General features: G+C 38.7%; 1 long non-coding RNA gene across 1 annotated transcript in view; it reads right to left on the bottom strand.

The window, feature by feature from the left end:
* LOC110401009 overlaps window positions 481-14,178 on the bottom strand; it is a 40,958-nt gene continuing 27,260 nt past the window's right edge. Inside the window, exons 1-2 of the long non-coding RNA XR_002440197.1 lie at window positions 3,982-14,178; window positions 481-3,603 (exon numbers count right to left, since the gene is read on the bottom strand). The exon at window positions 3,982-14,178 is cut by the window's right edge and continues 27,260 nt beyond it. This is a non-coding gene — a long non-coding RNA (uncharacterized LOC110401009). The remainder of the gene's footprint in view (window positions 3,604-3,981) is intronic.

Here is a 14,178-nt window from a genome sequence, read left to right as displayed (position 1 = left end):
ACGGGGTTCCACAGTGCAGTCTTCATTCACTCTGTCCATGGCTCAAAACTGCTCTTAAGCACACACTTATTTTTAAACATATCCTTAAACACAAGCAAAACCAGTGGAGCACAAGAACCTTCTTAAATACCTAGCCGAAACAGAATCAATTTTAAAAGACTTTGGAGTGGTTTCCAGTCAAATTCATTCAACTCCCATTGAAATATGGGCTCCAGGGTAGATCTTAAATAAAGTACAACTACTTGATATGAAAGATTTATTCACCAAAATATTATTCTGCTGCAGTTTCATGTAAAGAGAAACTAACTTGTAAGTGCAGTGACAATCTAGCTTGGACAGATGGTTAAATTAAAGGACAACATAGGTTCCATGGCAAAAATCCTCATCAGCAGGAAGATACAATAGGCTTTCAGACACCAGAAGAGGAACTTCAAAACATTAGAATTACATTCAATGCATACGGATTTCAAAACATCCAAATTAAATTAGTAAAATTTTTATTAAGACAAAATATTTACTTTATTAATCATATGTGCCTCAAAGCTTTGATGTTCTAGTAAACTCTTCAGGTTTCCAGCCAGTTTTACCTGTGTAGGATGAAGATCCATACTATAACATTGACCATAACATAGTCAGTGAAATTCTTGTAACTTGGGTGAGGTCTAAATTAAACAATTTAAAAACACAAACAAAAACAGAACCAGTGAATTGACAGGCTGTTCCCCATATCTGGCAGTGCTGAGTTTCACAACAGTGGTCATTTACAGGATAGATATCTACTACTCCGTACATCTACCAGTCAGTAAGTTCACCCAGTACGGGCCTGCTTTCCCCACTCACCAAGAGCTAGCCATTGAAGGAGATGGCTATGGCAACTCAAACAGTAAGACGTTCTGATGATTCCATTCTGCCATTCCTACCAATTGTGCCACAGAAATCAATGAAAATTTGGCCTGCATAAGACTATGGTCTATAACAAGACCATGATCTCTGATTTGCATGGAAAAATCAAGATTCTACTCTGTGAGAAGAAAGGGATCAAAGATGTGAGTTCCACATTAGTGTCAACTCCTAATTTCACCACATAATAAAGACATTAATCCACGTCTCATTACATTCACATTTTTAAATGATTAATATGAATATGACAATGTTAAGTATAATTTCAATATAATCAAAAGAATGGATTAGAAGACTTGCTTTTAAAAGCAGTATGAATTGCTCTACAAGTTTCATTTTCTTCATAATGATGCACAACAGCTAAGAATAGCTATGTTTAACTGACAGAAGATGGATTGCTGTGCCTATTTTTCCAGTTACTTATTATCAGAGGTATGTTTGCACAGCAAATAGACATTTCACTTTCCCTTTGTGGTCCGCTGGTACTGGGGAACAAAAAAATAAATATAAGAATCATCGCTAAAATTAGTACCCATAGAGACAGACAAGGGAGTTAGTTACATCTACATTTAATTTATTTACTAGCTAGATTTCAAGTCAATGACATGCATCTTCAGACACTGCAAACTGTTTTGTAGATTGGTCATCTACCACAAATAAAATCTGAGACTGAAATCAATCGGCCTCACATTTATTCTGTTCCATTGTATAAACACGCACCATATCTCACGTCTGAATGTTAGGAGGCTTCAAATGACAAAGAGATATAGGCTGATCAGTAGTTACTAAGGAACAAGCCTAAAGGAGTCATGAATGTGCCAAAAACTTTTCATGGGAATGCTTTGGGCTTTTACCTAGGCTGAATTCTGATATCATTATGCAAGCTACCAAGAGGTATAGAAGCCAGTTCATGAAGTGGCAGCCTTCACTTCAGCATGTCATTAAAAATACCAGACAGGACTGGGCCAACGATACCACAGTTCAACTTTCTTTCTCAGGCAAAGCAATACAATTTTCCTACTTTTGCTGTAGGAAGACCAAGTTCTTAAAAGCAGATGTTAAATTGCGTTGCATACGCAGCAAGATTTTTTGCAGTTTGACTCAGTGTAACATCCATCTGAAAGCAGGCAGTTCACTTGGAGCCCTGTCTCACTTTGCAAGATGCATTAAGCAAAAAATCTCAAGTCACTCCTGCCTTGGGCGAGTAGTCAAAGCTTTCCATGTCCTGGTAGCTCCTTACTAAAGGCTAGAAGAGAAACAACTTTGCAAGGCCTCTAAGCACTGTCGTGTGCCCCCACATCCAGCACTGCTGAAGCAGAGCTGGTGTCTGTCAGACAAACTGTAATACACTGATCTATTTTTCATGGAACAGACTATCCCAGTGGTGTCCAGCCACTTCTGTTACTCAGATATACCACCTGACAAGAAAAGCGATCATCAGGTTATAACCAGCTTCTGATCTGACTGACAGGGAGAAACCACAAGAGGAATTTAGCAACAAGTCAGTCATGTAAAAATCCACTCTGCAAATCAGCAGCATTAGACGTGGATCCTGAGCTGGGTCAGTAATCCCCGTGTTCGTTCAGGCACAGTCAGTTGTTGCATCCAGGCAGGGCGTGCAGCTGACATCCTAACGTGCAGACCAGCAGCTTGTCCAGCAGGCAATGGGCCATCGCATTTCATGTAGGAAGACTGGGCCACTGACAGCCTTGGACTGCCCAACAATAGGATTCCTTCCAGCTTGTCCAGATCGTTTAACTGGCAAACATCCACAATCCTGTTCCCAACAACAAATTCTTGAGCCAGTCTGATAGGAAGTCATTTGACTCAGTCAGTTGTTGTGGTTTCTATTCCCTCTCTGTCAGCTTGAGGCCTTCTGAAGGATCTTCACTGAGTTGCAGTCTCAACTGGCCATTTCTCTCCCTTCAGAGGCCGAGGTAAAATCTGCTCTACGTCCATTTACCTCATCCAGTTGTCCTCACTGTCAGTCCAAATCTGAAGAAGCCTCCTGAGGTCCCTTAGAGCTCTTTTCTCCTGTCAGGAAACCTTCGAGACAGTTTGTAATCTATATAAGCACTAAGAGAGGACCATAAAATGAATCGTATTAATATAATTACAACCAGTAAAATCATCAAAACGACTGGTTCCATATTTAAGCTAGAATAATGAGGTAATGCAAAAAAAATACTCCGGGAGATCTAATTATATAATGCAGCATTCAGTTCTGTGCGGCCGGCCCAGCAATTCCTGTAACATTCCAATCAAAGTGATCTCACTAGCATGTGAGAGAAGAGCCCAGCTGACAGATTTGGGACATGTAACGTACCATTTAGTCAAGAGGCCCCATGTGCTATTCATGAAGAATTAACAACTCTTATATTGACAATGACAGTATTGTCAGAAGACCTTTGGAAGGGGAAAAAAACTCCATAAACTCCGTCTCTGTGAAGTTGGACTTTTTTTTTTGCCCCTTTTTTCCAATGCTGATGTAATCTCCAAACATCTCCAGCAGCAGCTGCTCAGCGAAACCAGGCACCTTCTCCCTAGTCCCTTTCAGCAGCACACGCAGCACTTTCCAGCTCCCTCCAGACAATCGGGGCCTTTCTTTCACCAATTAGCTATCACTTCAAGAGCCCTGTGCTGTCCAACGAGCTCTTAAGAATGGTCTTTGCAGGAAACAACACTGGAGGGGCTTTTTATCTCCTAGACAAATTAAAAGGGGAAGAAGGGAGGGAGGAAAAAAAAAAAAAAAAAGCACAACAAATCAGAACACAGAAGCTGTCCACAATGCATTGCTCAATTAGTACATTGACAAACGCTGAAATGTCCTCAAGAGCCAACGCTAGAGCAAGGCACACAGAAAATGCTCATGCTTTTTTGGGGAGATAGTTTGTTTAGTTGAATATGTTAAACAGGTTTCATAGAAAGAAGGGCTCTTGTTACAGCAAGTCTCTGAGTTACACGAACTAAAAGGGAAAGAAACTCCTGGAAGATTATGTTCTATTTCCTTATTTGGCTCTCCAAACTTAAAGCAGCATTATTTGAAGTAGACATTATAGGAAAGAACTTGGTTTAGCTCACCTTAAATATAGAGGATTGATGAAATGAGTAATTGCTGGGTAACTGCTAAGATCTTTTTGAACTTGCTCAGCTAGCAAGCTCTTTTCCCCAGAAACCATACTTTCCAGCTAGAAGAAATAAAAGCCTGATTCAGAGACTTAAAGCTCTGCAAAATATACATTCTTTTTCCTTTAAAATAAGAGAATAAGTGCAGTAATACCTTGAGGTCCCCACCCCTAGAGCCCAAGCACGGGCTCTAGGAGGTGGTTCAGAAGGGGAACAAGGTCTTAGGTAGATGTTTAAGCAGTATTTTGTCTGGGTCTGGATTTCAGCAATTGGAATATGACAAGTACAGTTGTGAAGGTAAAAGCATGAAGGATTAGCAGTAAGAGAAATGGCTTGGACGAGGTCCAAGCAATAGCATAGTGACAGGACTGCTTCCCTGAATTTCAAAACTCTGCATTAAACCAAACCCATCACAAAATATAAAGTATCAATACTCTCTCGGACATTACCATTGCCTTGACTGGGGTAACCTCATGAGATTCAACACATTGTCTTCTACAAGAACAACACAAATACATCTGCATTACAAGGAACAATTTTTAGTCTGTTTCCTTTTATTGACTGTGTATCAGGAGCAAAGCTCCAGGCTTTGTAAACAGTTAAATGGCACGGCAAAGAAAATACTTTAAGGAGTTTCAGGAGTTTGTTCACATTAATGGGTGCTCTCAGCTACCACAGGGGTTTTCTAATGGAGTTGGAAAGTGTGAGAACTGATCAGATTGCTTAAAAGGAAAAAGTCTGTTGTATTACCCTATGCGCATTTATGAAGGAATGTGAAACAACTCAAATTCTTCTGCAGAGGAAGGCTCAACCTAGGGATGAATGCACACCATCAGGATTAAGAAGGATTCTTTGTGGAGGAGCACTGAACAATGAGTGTCTTTTTATACCTACAGACCTCAAAAAATGCAGAGTTTAAAGGGACTACTCTCTTCAGCTACTTAAGATTTTGCTGGAAAATGCAGCAAGGGGGAGAAAATAAATATAGGTGAATGACGACATCATTGTCAGCTGGGTCAGTGAAACAGTGACTGCAGCCAGCAAGGATTCAACCATCTCCTGTATCAATCAGTACCAGCATGCCAGTCCTGGATCTCACTGATGCCAACCAGGATCAATCAAATAAAACCTCCTGAAATCAGAGGGCCTGAATGATGAGGAGAAGCTAAATAATGATAAATATACCACCTCTATGGCAAGAAAAATTAGAACAAGTGTCTACAACCTTCCAGAAGACCTGATCGAAGTAAAACCCAAAATGGTCCTCCCGGTATTTGCTTGCTTTATGGGGAAAGGCATGAATAAAGCTTGAAGCACAAAGGACTTGCAGTGATCCCTGGTATTCACCCTCTAGATTCCCTCAAAATGGATGCTCTTCTCTGTATCAAGGAAACATGCAGGGTGCTCATGAATATAAAGCATGAATATCATATATGGTGCCAGCTCATACAAGTGTTATGTATCCAGCAAATGTTTTATTTCAAACAGTAATATATGCTTGATTTTTTTTTTTTTTTTTTTTTTTTTTTTTTTTGCCTTACTTTCCACTTTGCTAGATGCAACCATTTCATATTCCTGAATAAGTTTTCCAGAAGGTCTACATGTGAGGGTTTGGACTTGATGATCCTTGTGAGTCCCTTCCAGCTTCGGACATTCTATGATTCTACGATATATATGAATATGCATATATTTGGTAATAGGGCCACCTCTATTTACAGGAGTGAAAAAAGGAAGAAAAGGACCCAAGAGGTCTATCCATTTGTCCTAAAGCAAGATCAGCTATGTCACTCCTGACAACTGTTTCTTTAACCTGTTTGTTTTTAAGAGACTCGCATCAACACGGATGATGAGAAATCTTCTTCTCATCTGTACAGGATTTAAGCAGGAAAAGCAGTCTGACAAACAGTTCACTTGCTCTGTCAGCTACAAACTGGCAGCTCCTCCAGTGCCAAGCAAACAGGTGCCTCCTCCCGGGCTCACAAGTGTCCCGGCCCTGCCATCCCCTGCATTCCCTGAGAGGTGTCAAAGCCAGAGGATAAACCGCACATCCTCGTGCCTGACGCTGTGCTCTGCACAACGCTGGGCGTGCTCCCACGCCAGCAGCCTGCTCAATGGCAGCTCTGTGGCTCCGGACTGCGGCTGTCAACTTGGCACTCCTCGTGGGCACCGTGCTCAATCACACAAAGGAAGCACCAGTTGCTGGAGATGGAAGGAAAGTATTTTTCTGCTTAGATTTCACTTCTTAGGACAGATTGCTTCACACAGAAAATTAATGTGCAGCAAGGACAAGATGATTCTGTGTGCCAGATGAAAAAAAAATATGTGAGCGTAAGAAGATACCGTTTAATATGCATAGATATTCTCCTCTCCTTTGTGAAGTATTTTGAGACTCACTGAGAAAAAGCACTATGCAGAGCCTACATATTAATCATTCTTATCTGGATTTTTCCAAATACATATTTTCAAATAACAGGTGTTCCCAGTGCATGCCATTATTCTGAATGATTTGCCTTTTTCAAAGAATGCATGCTGCATCACCAAAATGCATCCTCTCTGCTCAGACTTTATTTTCTAAAACCATTTTTCAACTAGTCATCTCCCTAGAAAATAAGGGCAAGACAAAACTGTACTCCTAGTGGGTGGTTTTTTCTTACTAACATGGGTTTTCATCACATAATCGACAATATTACCATCTCCTGCTATATTTATTAAAATCCTCTAATTTGAATCTACTCGAAACTATTTCTAAGACAAATTCTGCATTTTGTTATTAAATTAACATTACATAATTAATCGCTCTGAAGGTCAACAAGAATGCATAATGCCTTTTAAAATATAAAGCAACAGATTTCATCTCTACTTTTCCAGCTCCAATTATAAATTAGGCAGTCTGCTTCATAAAATGTAATTTAATTCTTTAAATTTTAATATACCCTGAGAAACTACTTGCAATAAAGCAGACAATACAACAATAATTGCATGATATCCACCATTACCGGTTTGAAATGTTTTTCAAAATATATGTAATTTAAAAAAAAATAGGATATGTTACTTACTGTATTTTCCACACATTCAAAAGTTAGTATATCTACAGAGGAAAATGGCAAAGATTTGTGAGTATCAACGTGGTTAACAGAAGTTCCCAGTTCACTGTTAAAAGAAGAAAAAAAGAAAAAGGAACAAGAAAAGAAAAAAAAAAGAAAAAGAAAGAAAGATATTTAGGACCAGCACTTACCTCTCAGTCATGTGCCTGCTGCAGTTATCAGAGTGAAAAAGTCACCTTGCTCCAGTTTATATACGTGAAATCTCCTGAACAAGCAATATACATCACAGTGAAAATGAACCACCACTTACAAAGAGCCAATTCAAGGTATTCACAGTGTTAGAGGACAAAATTGGACATTCAATGTCAATTCCTGCTTGAAATATCTTGTGATAATGAGCACATATCAAGATCATTCAGTGTTGCACTGAGTCAAAACCTGCCCCACTGGTTTTCTACTGGAAAGTCCCCAGCAAGCATGCTCTTCCCACCACAGTCAGTTCATTATGCCCATTTCCATGATCAAGAAAAACAAGGACAGAAATAAAATATTTCATTTACTACATATTTTCTCCCTTATGAGTAACTTCAGCATCCATAAAACTGAGTGCTTGTAAAACTCAAATTCAGCACCATCCTTAAGGCCTCGGAGTCACAAGTAAGATTTAAAATAATAATAAAAATCTGTCTTAAAAATGATCACCTAAAGAGATCTGTATTTTGAAGAGTTGATAAGACCTTCCCATTTGGGAAGCTGTCAATGCATTATCTCTGCTGTGTGCTGCTGTACAACACAATGCTCAGTAGCAGATACTTTATTTCTCTTCACTTCATAGAATTTTCTCTGCAGGAGCATAAATAGCACACAATTTAGAAGTAATAAAATAGCTTGTGTATATGCCATGGTATTTAACCATATCACCAAATTAAAATACTAATGATATCTAAAACAACTACCTCCCGATGAACAAGTATAAAAATACAAAAATGTTTAGTCATTCACAGGATGAAATCCTCACAAATATTTTGAATTTGTATTACAAACATTAAAATAGCTTATTATCGATCAGTTATATCCATTTCTTCTTCACTTGCAAGAGATCCCACACAACTTGCTATGTCTTCACACTTGGTTAGTTGTGCAGTTTTATTGCTTGGAAAGATCCTCTGGACTTTTTCCTGGTGAAATTAAGGAATTTTCACTGAATGCATTTGCATAGAATGGATCTAGACCTAAACCATCCTTCCTCAGTTCTCCTTCCGTGGATTTTTTTTTCCCACTGAATTCATGCTATTGCAGCAGTCCATTAGACAATTTCTTCCTGCTCCAGCAGGTAGATTGGACTAGATGATTTTTGAGGTCCCTCCCAGTCACAGTCTGTGATTCTGTGTAATTTAACTATTTTTATTTTTATTATTTTTGATTTAACTATTTCAATCAAACTGCCAGCTCTTGAAAAGTAGAAAGTCTGGTAAAACACGCTCCAGCTTTGATAAAAAAAATTGTCAGGAGATGTCTTTCAGATCCATGAAATTTAAGATCAGAAGAAAGCAGAAAGACAGATCAAGCTTTTGTAAGTAGACAGTCAAATCATTCATATGTAAAACCACTATTTTGAGTCTCTTGATCAGTGCCATGGACACCTCTCCCTGGGTTATTCCCAAGTTTCTTGTGATTTAAAAACCTCTCTTTCTCCTCACTGAGCACAAAACCGGATCGGGACCTTAAGAAATGTCACAGATTAGAAAATCCAGTTCCCTTTCACCTTCAACTATGTGTCTTCAGCACACCGTACACTTGCAGAGGGGGCTGCTAAATGCAGCATTTCTACATTTCACTCTGAGGATGCTCCTCCTGTGCACCACCAAAGAGAAATCAGATCAAAACCTTGCTCTGATTTACTATTAAATTGGGGTTTCCCAGTCATCATTCATTTTGACAGCATAAGACAACACCAACAGAAGTGAACAACGATGCAACTGCAGTTTCCATACAAGGTCTAGCATGTCACAAACTTAGCCATTAAACATACAAGTTTCTAAAACCTAGCACATGCAGAATATGCTTTGACAAAACTACAGATTATGGAAAGGACTTGAAGATATTACAATACTCAAAAAATGCAATCATTGAAAAATATCTATCCAAGTGATGATAGAAAATATTTTGCATATTGGAACTGGACTGACGTAGCTCCAAATCTTACTTTTCTGCTTAAAAAAAAAATCAAAGTACGTTATTTGAAAGGTATAGCTAAAATATTTCTTATGTAGCTTCAACTGGAAATTAACAGAGCCTTGAAAACTTTAAAAACATGATCAAAAATATGGCTGCATTCAACTAGGTCCATATTAAACACATGCTGAACTTTAAGAAAAAATTTCTATGATTGTTTGAAGCCCTGTGAGCAATAGAAAATTATCAGGCCTACCATCATCACACTAAATCAAAAAATGACGTGGGACTGCGGGGCTTGAACTTTATGTTCTGGCTTTCTCTCCTTAAACGTCTGCTTTCTTAAATCGCATTTTGATAGCTACAAAATACTGAACTCACAATAAGCACTCACTGATCCAGCTGATCTTGGAAGTTTCTATATTCCCATCTGAACTTTACATCAGATGCTTTGTAGCCAGACACAAGTTGGGCATTCAGCAAACTGTATTGTTTTGTACAAATTTTTCAATCTACTAACAGGTTATCCTGCTTACTTTTAAAGTCTCTTTTGCGCATATAAAGAAAGGGAGCTAGGGCAAAGAAGGAAAGAAAAGAGTCCATTTGAAAAAATTACACTGCTAGATTACAAGAGTTGAAAGCTGGTATGTAACTTTGCTCCGGGTGATCAAACTGCTAATCAGGAATGCTGTCGGGAACAGAATGGAATTCCAAATAAATTAGCCATGTCCAAGAAGCCAATACAACACAGGATTAAGGCTCACAAAGAAAACAAATTTATTCAGCCTACTTTATCGGAATTCTTAATAACGTGTACTAGTTTTTCTCATCGCAGTCCGAGTTCTTCCAGTGGAACAGTGTGAAGAAGGAAAAATGAGTCACACTTCATAAATCATCTCCTAGTTCTACAGACACCTAAAAATGTTCTATAGAGAAAGACATACAATACTATTATATATTAATTCATATGCACATCAGAGTTACAGTAGAAATGGGCGGTTTTGTTTCTTCAAACTTATTTCCGAGGCACTTGATCAAAGAAAAGGTTCTGCACAATTCTGTGCAAACATAAAAAGCTGAAGAAAAAGCTTAGAACAGCACTGATCCTCACACCAAAATTATCTTTTTGTAGCATATAAATCGTTGAATTAAAAAACCAACTATTAAAATAAATCCCCCTCCAAACGACCATGTCATGCCTCACATTTATTACTAAGTATGAAAGAAAATTTCTAATGTTCACATATACTGCGACTGAGGCACTGTCTGCAACTCCAGTGCATATTCTATTTTTGCCTCTGACAGCATCCCAGGAAAACTTTTCAGAATAGTTTACGCCAAAATCACAGGAACATTAACACACGTGCTTAAATTTTTGCATTTTCTTGAATAAGGATTTTAACCTTTATCAGGCTGTTCTTCCATATCTATGAAACAGAGATGATTGTACAGTCAACTGAAATTGGAACTAGTCCTTCTGAAGTATTTTTATTTTGAAAAAAATATTTAAAAGGACATGAAGTACTCCAAGTACTTCACAAAAAGTACTGCAAGATGAACTTAGGCAACTACAGAAAAGTTGTCCTGTGAGGGAAGCATTACACAGTACACTTATTCACTGAAAAATAAGAGATCGGATATAGCAGTGCTAGCATTTACGCAACTTTGCCACATTGCCTTGAGAATCCATGTGCAAGCATGCATGCATTTTTTACAATAAAATCTACCAAACTGTAAGCCAAGAGCAGGTGTTAAGGATTCGCATGTCCAGCAGTTCCCAGGTATTGCATTGCCCTGCTTCCCAGATGACCAAATGGTACCAGCAACTCAGTGTACATGGTTAACCTGCTGGTTAACTCTAAAGACTTTTTCTCCCAGATAATGGAGTCTCCCCATAAGACACCATTTGTGCCCCCTTTCCCAAAATAAATTGTCATCTACTCATAGAATCACTGAGTTTGGAAAAGACCACTAAGACCATCTAGTCTGACTATTATCCGATCCAGTATCTTACTAAAGAGCAAAAGCAAATATTTCTACCAGTCATGACTTAAGATTTTCTGTCAGGTGCATTTTTCCTCCCTGTAAGAAGATATTTACACAATTATGGAAAGAAAAGCATATATCCCTAAATCATCATCTCTGGAAGTGCATCACCAGAGGGTAAAGGCCAACCTATGCAAGTTACTGGTGCATCACTGAGACCTGTGACTGGAAGGAATCTCTTTACAGCCCAGTCTCTCCATCAGAGGCACGTAAATAACCATTTGCTCTGAGTGAAATATTTTAGGGGAAATACAAACTATTTTCTCAGAAAAATAAACCAAAACAGCATCAAGCACAAGCAAAGCTTTTCATAAAGCCCAAGGAAAAGTGTGGATTATAATTTTCAGAAGAGTCTCTTCAAATAGGAAACAGACTTTTATTATTAACCACTGAAAGAAATGTTTTGATTCAGAGGACAGCAGAAAAGACATTTTCCCAGCTTAAATAATTTCCCGGTTTTAGTACAAATTCACAAATGGCTGCAAACCGTTTGAGACCACAATTGCAGCAAACGAACCAGTGGTCTAAAAAATGTTCCCCTGTTCTACCTTGGTCTGGCAAACAGCACCATACATACTCCGTATTAATGAACTATTCATGCGCTCTAGCTAAGCACACGTGCGGGTGCTTGCAGAATTGGGGTGGATTTCTACACTTCCAGAATACAGACGCTGGATTTCTGAGTGAAGAAAGGAGGATGATAGCTGGCAACGAGCAACATCGCTCTGCTCGCCCTCTCATGGCTGGTCGTAGGCCAACGAGACATTCTCCAAGTTAGCACATTAACTATTTGGCTTTATGAAATAATGTCATAAATTATGCTTTGATCGGCAAGGGCACTCCTCTCTTCTACCCTATGAACACTCTGCTTGAATTACATGAGATATTTTTCTTTTAAAACATGCAGAATAAAGCAAGTAGGTGAAAGGTAACTGTATCACTTTACAGACACAAGCTACCCTCTGATTACAACTAATTAAGATATTCAGCAGCCTTAAAACAATACCTTTTTTTAATCAATGAACCCAGACGGCATTCACAGCTTTTTGCGATGACAAATGCCCTTTGAAAGAGTTAATAGGCAAAGGTTTGTACTGGCAATGAATAGGGCTACCTTTAATTGATCCAAGAGCCTTAGAGAGCCGTCTTATAGTGATGTATTTGGGTTGCAAATAGGCCAAAATAAGCATAAAGAAAATCTGTAAGACCATGAGACCTTTCATTTTTCATTGCGGGGAGGGAAGGGGGGGGGGAAGCACTGGGGAAAATGAGAGAACTATGATGGGGTTATCTTTGTGCTTCAGCACTTAAAATAGATAAAACGAGAGAAATTTTGAGGAAAAGGACAGGAAGTGATCAGGCCATAATTCTGAGAATAAACGTCAGAATGCATGAAAACATACAAAACAAGGATTCTTCAGAAAAAAAAAAATTAAAAAAGAGGAGATGACCTAATGCTATAAAGAAACATTGATTAAAGAAATACCCCGAGGGAGGAAGATATTCCATCAGCTTTAACAAACACTGCATGGCCCTGCGTTCCCTCCAAACATCTTAAGCGAGGGGAAAAAATGCCTGGAGAAGAGGCAGTCACATGGATCCATTTATAATCTTCCTCCTCCTTCTTTGTTCATCTTTTACATGTTTTTAAGATGTACAGGAAATTTGCACACAAGTGGCAGCTCACAAAATTAAACAAGATGGGTTAGTAGCATACATTCTCCCCTGAGTTGCCAAAGAAGAAACAAAAATTCATTTTCATAGGCATGATAAAGTCCACTTTTTTTTTTTTCCCTTTACGGGCCTGATTATACATTAATGTTACCTAATAATTATGAAGAGCATCGTCTGTCCATATTTAAACCAGCCTTTCATTATAAACCCGATTTTGGCAGAAGCCCTTCCTCATTTAGCAAAACCTAAACCAATTTCCCTGAACTTCCACAGGTGCAAACTTCATGCCAAGGTAGAATATTTCTGGAAAGTCTGAGGTAAATCAGACAAGGAAATTCCTAGACTAAAAGACTTTTTTAAAATGGAATTACAGAGTAAGCATATTATCAGCAAATTAGGAAAAAAATTCAAAAAGAATGTTGCTGAGGTCTGAAATTTTCTAAAGTCAAATACTTGAGGAGCTGGAAAAGTGTTGACATTGCTCCTTAAAAACAGAACAACCGAGCAATAAAATATCCTGCTCCTGCAGATATTCACGTTAGGAAAGGCAAGTCCTTTTGCAATTTGGACTAGTGAACTGGAAAAGCTGTTCTCTGACTCTGCTCATCCTACAGCCACAAACAAGTCCTCCTCCAGCAACAGCCAACAGAAAAACATATCAAGTCTGCAGCTGCATCCTTCAGCAGAACCTCACTTTGGGGCAGAAACATCATTAGACGTACAGGAGAACAGCCACGCATGGACAGTGCCAACAAGCTATGGAAAGGATGTTCTTGAGGAGCCCTTCAAAATCCACTGGTTTTTGTACAGAGGACACAGGATGGATTTTCTTACCCCAGGCATGGTGAAGAGCTACTGTTTCATAAAATACAAGACATCACATCATGAAATATCTATGTCCTGTAGCTTACTATTTGATCAAAAAAAAATAATAAGGTAAAAAGGGACTGAACTTACTATTACATTTTTACATAGTGGGGGTCAGGGAACATAACCTGTGTTTCCTCCAAAGTTCATAGTCATCAAAACTGCAAGAAAAAACAGTCCAACAAGACTCACAGGATAGACAAGACTACAAGTCTGGAAGAAGCATGGGTGGTTGACTACATGCAATGTCTCACTCCATCACTTATGACAAGAGCCATGTGAGCCAAACTATGAACTCAGCTACAGCACCAGCCTTGTGGCAACCTCTGGGACCCTGTGGACAGCT

This window comes from Numida meleagris, chromosome 6, assembly GCF_002078875.1.
Source record: "Numida meleagris isolate 19003 breed g44 Domestic line chromosome 6, NumMel1.0, whole genome shotgun sequence".
NCBI lineage: Eukaryota > Metazoa > Chordata > Aves > Galliformes > Numididae > Numida > Numida meleagris.
Note: the sequence above shows the minus strand (reverse complement) of the source record. Positions and strands in the feature narration are given on the sequence as shown.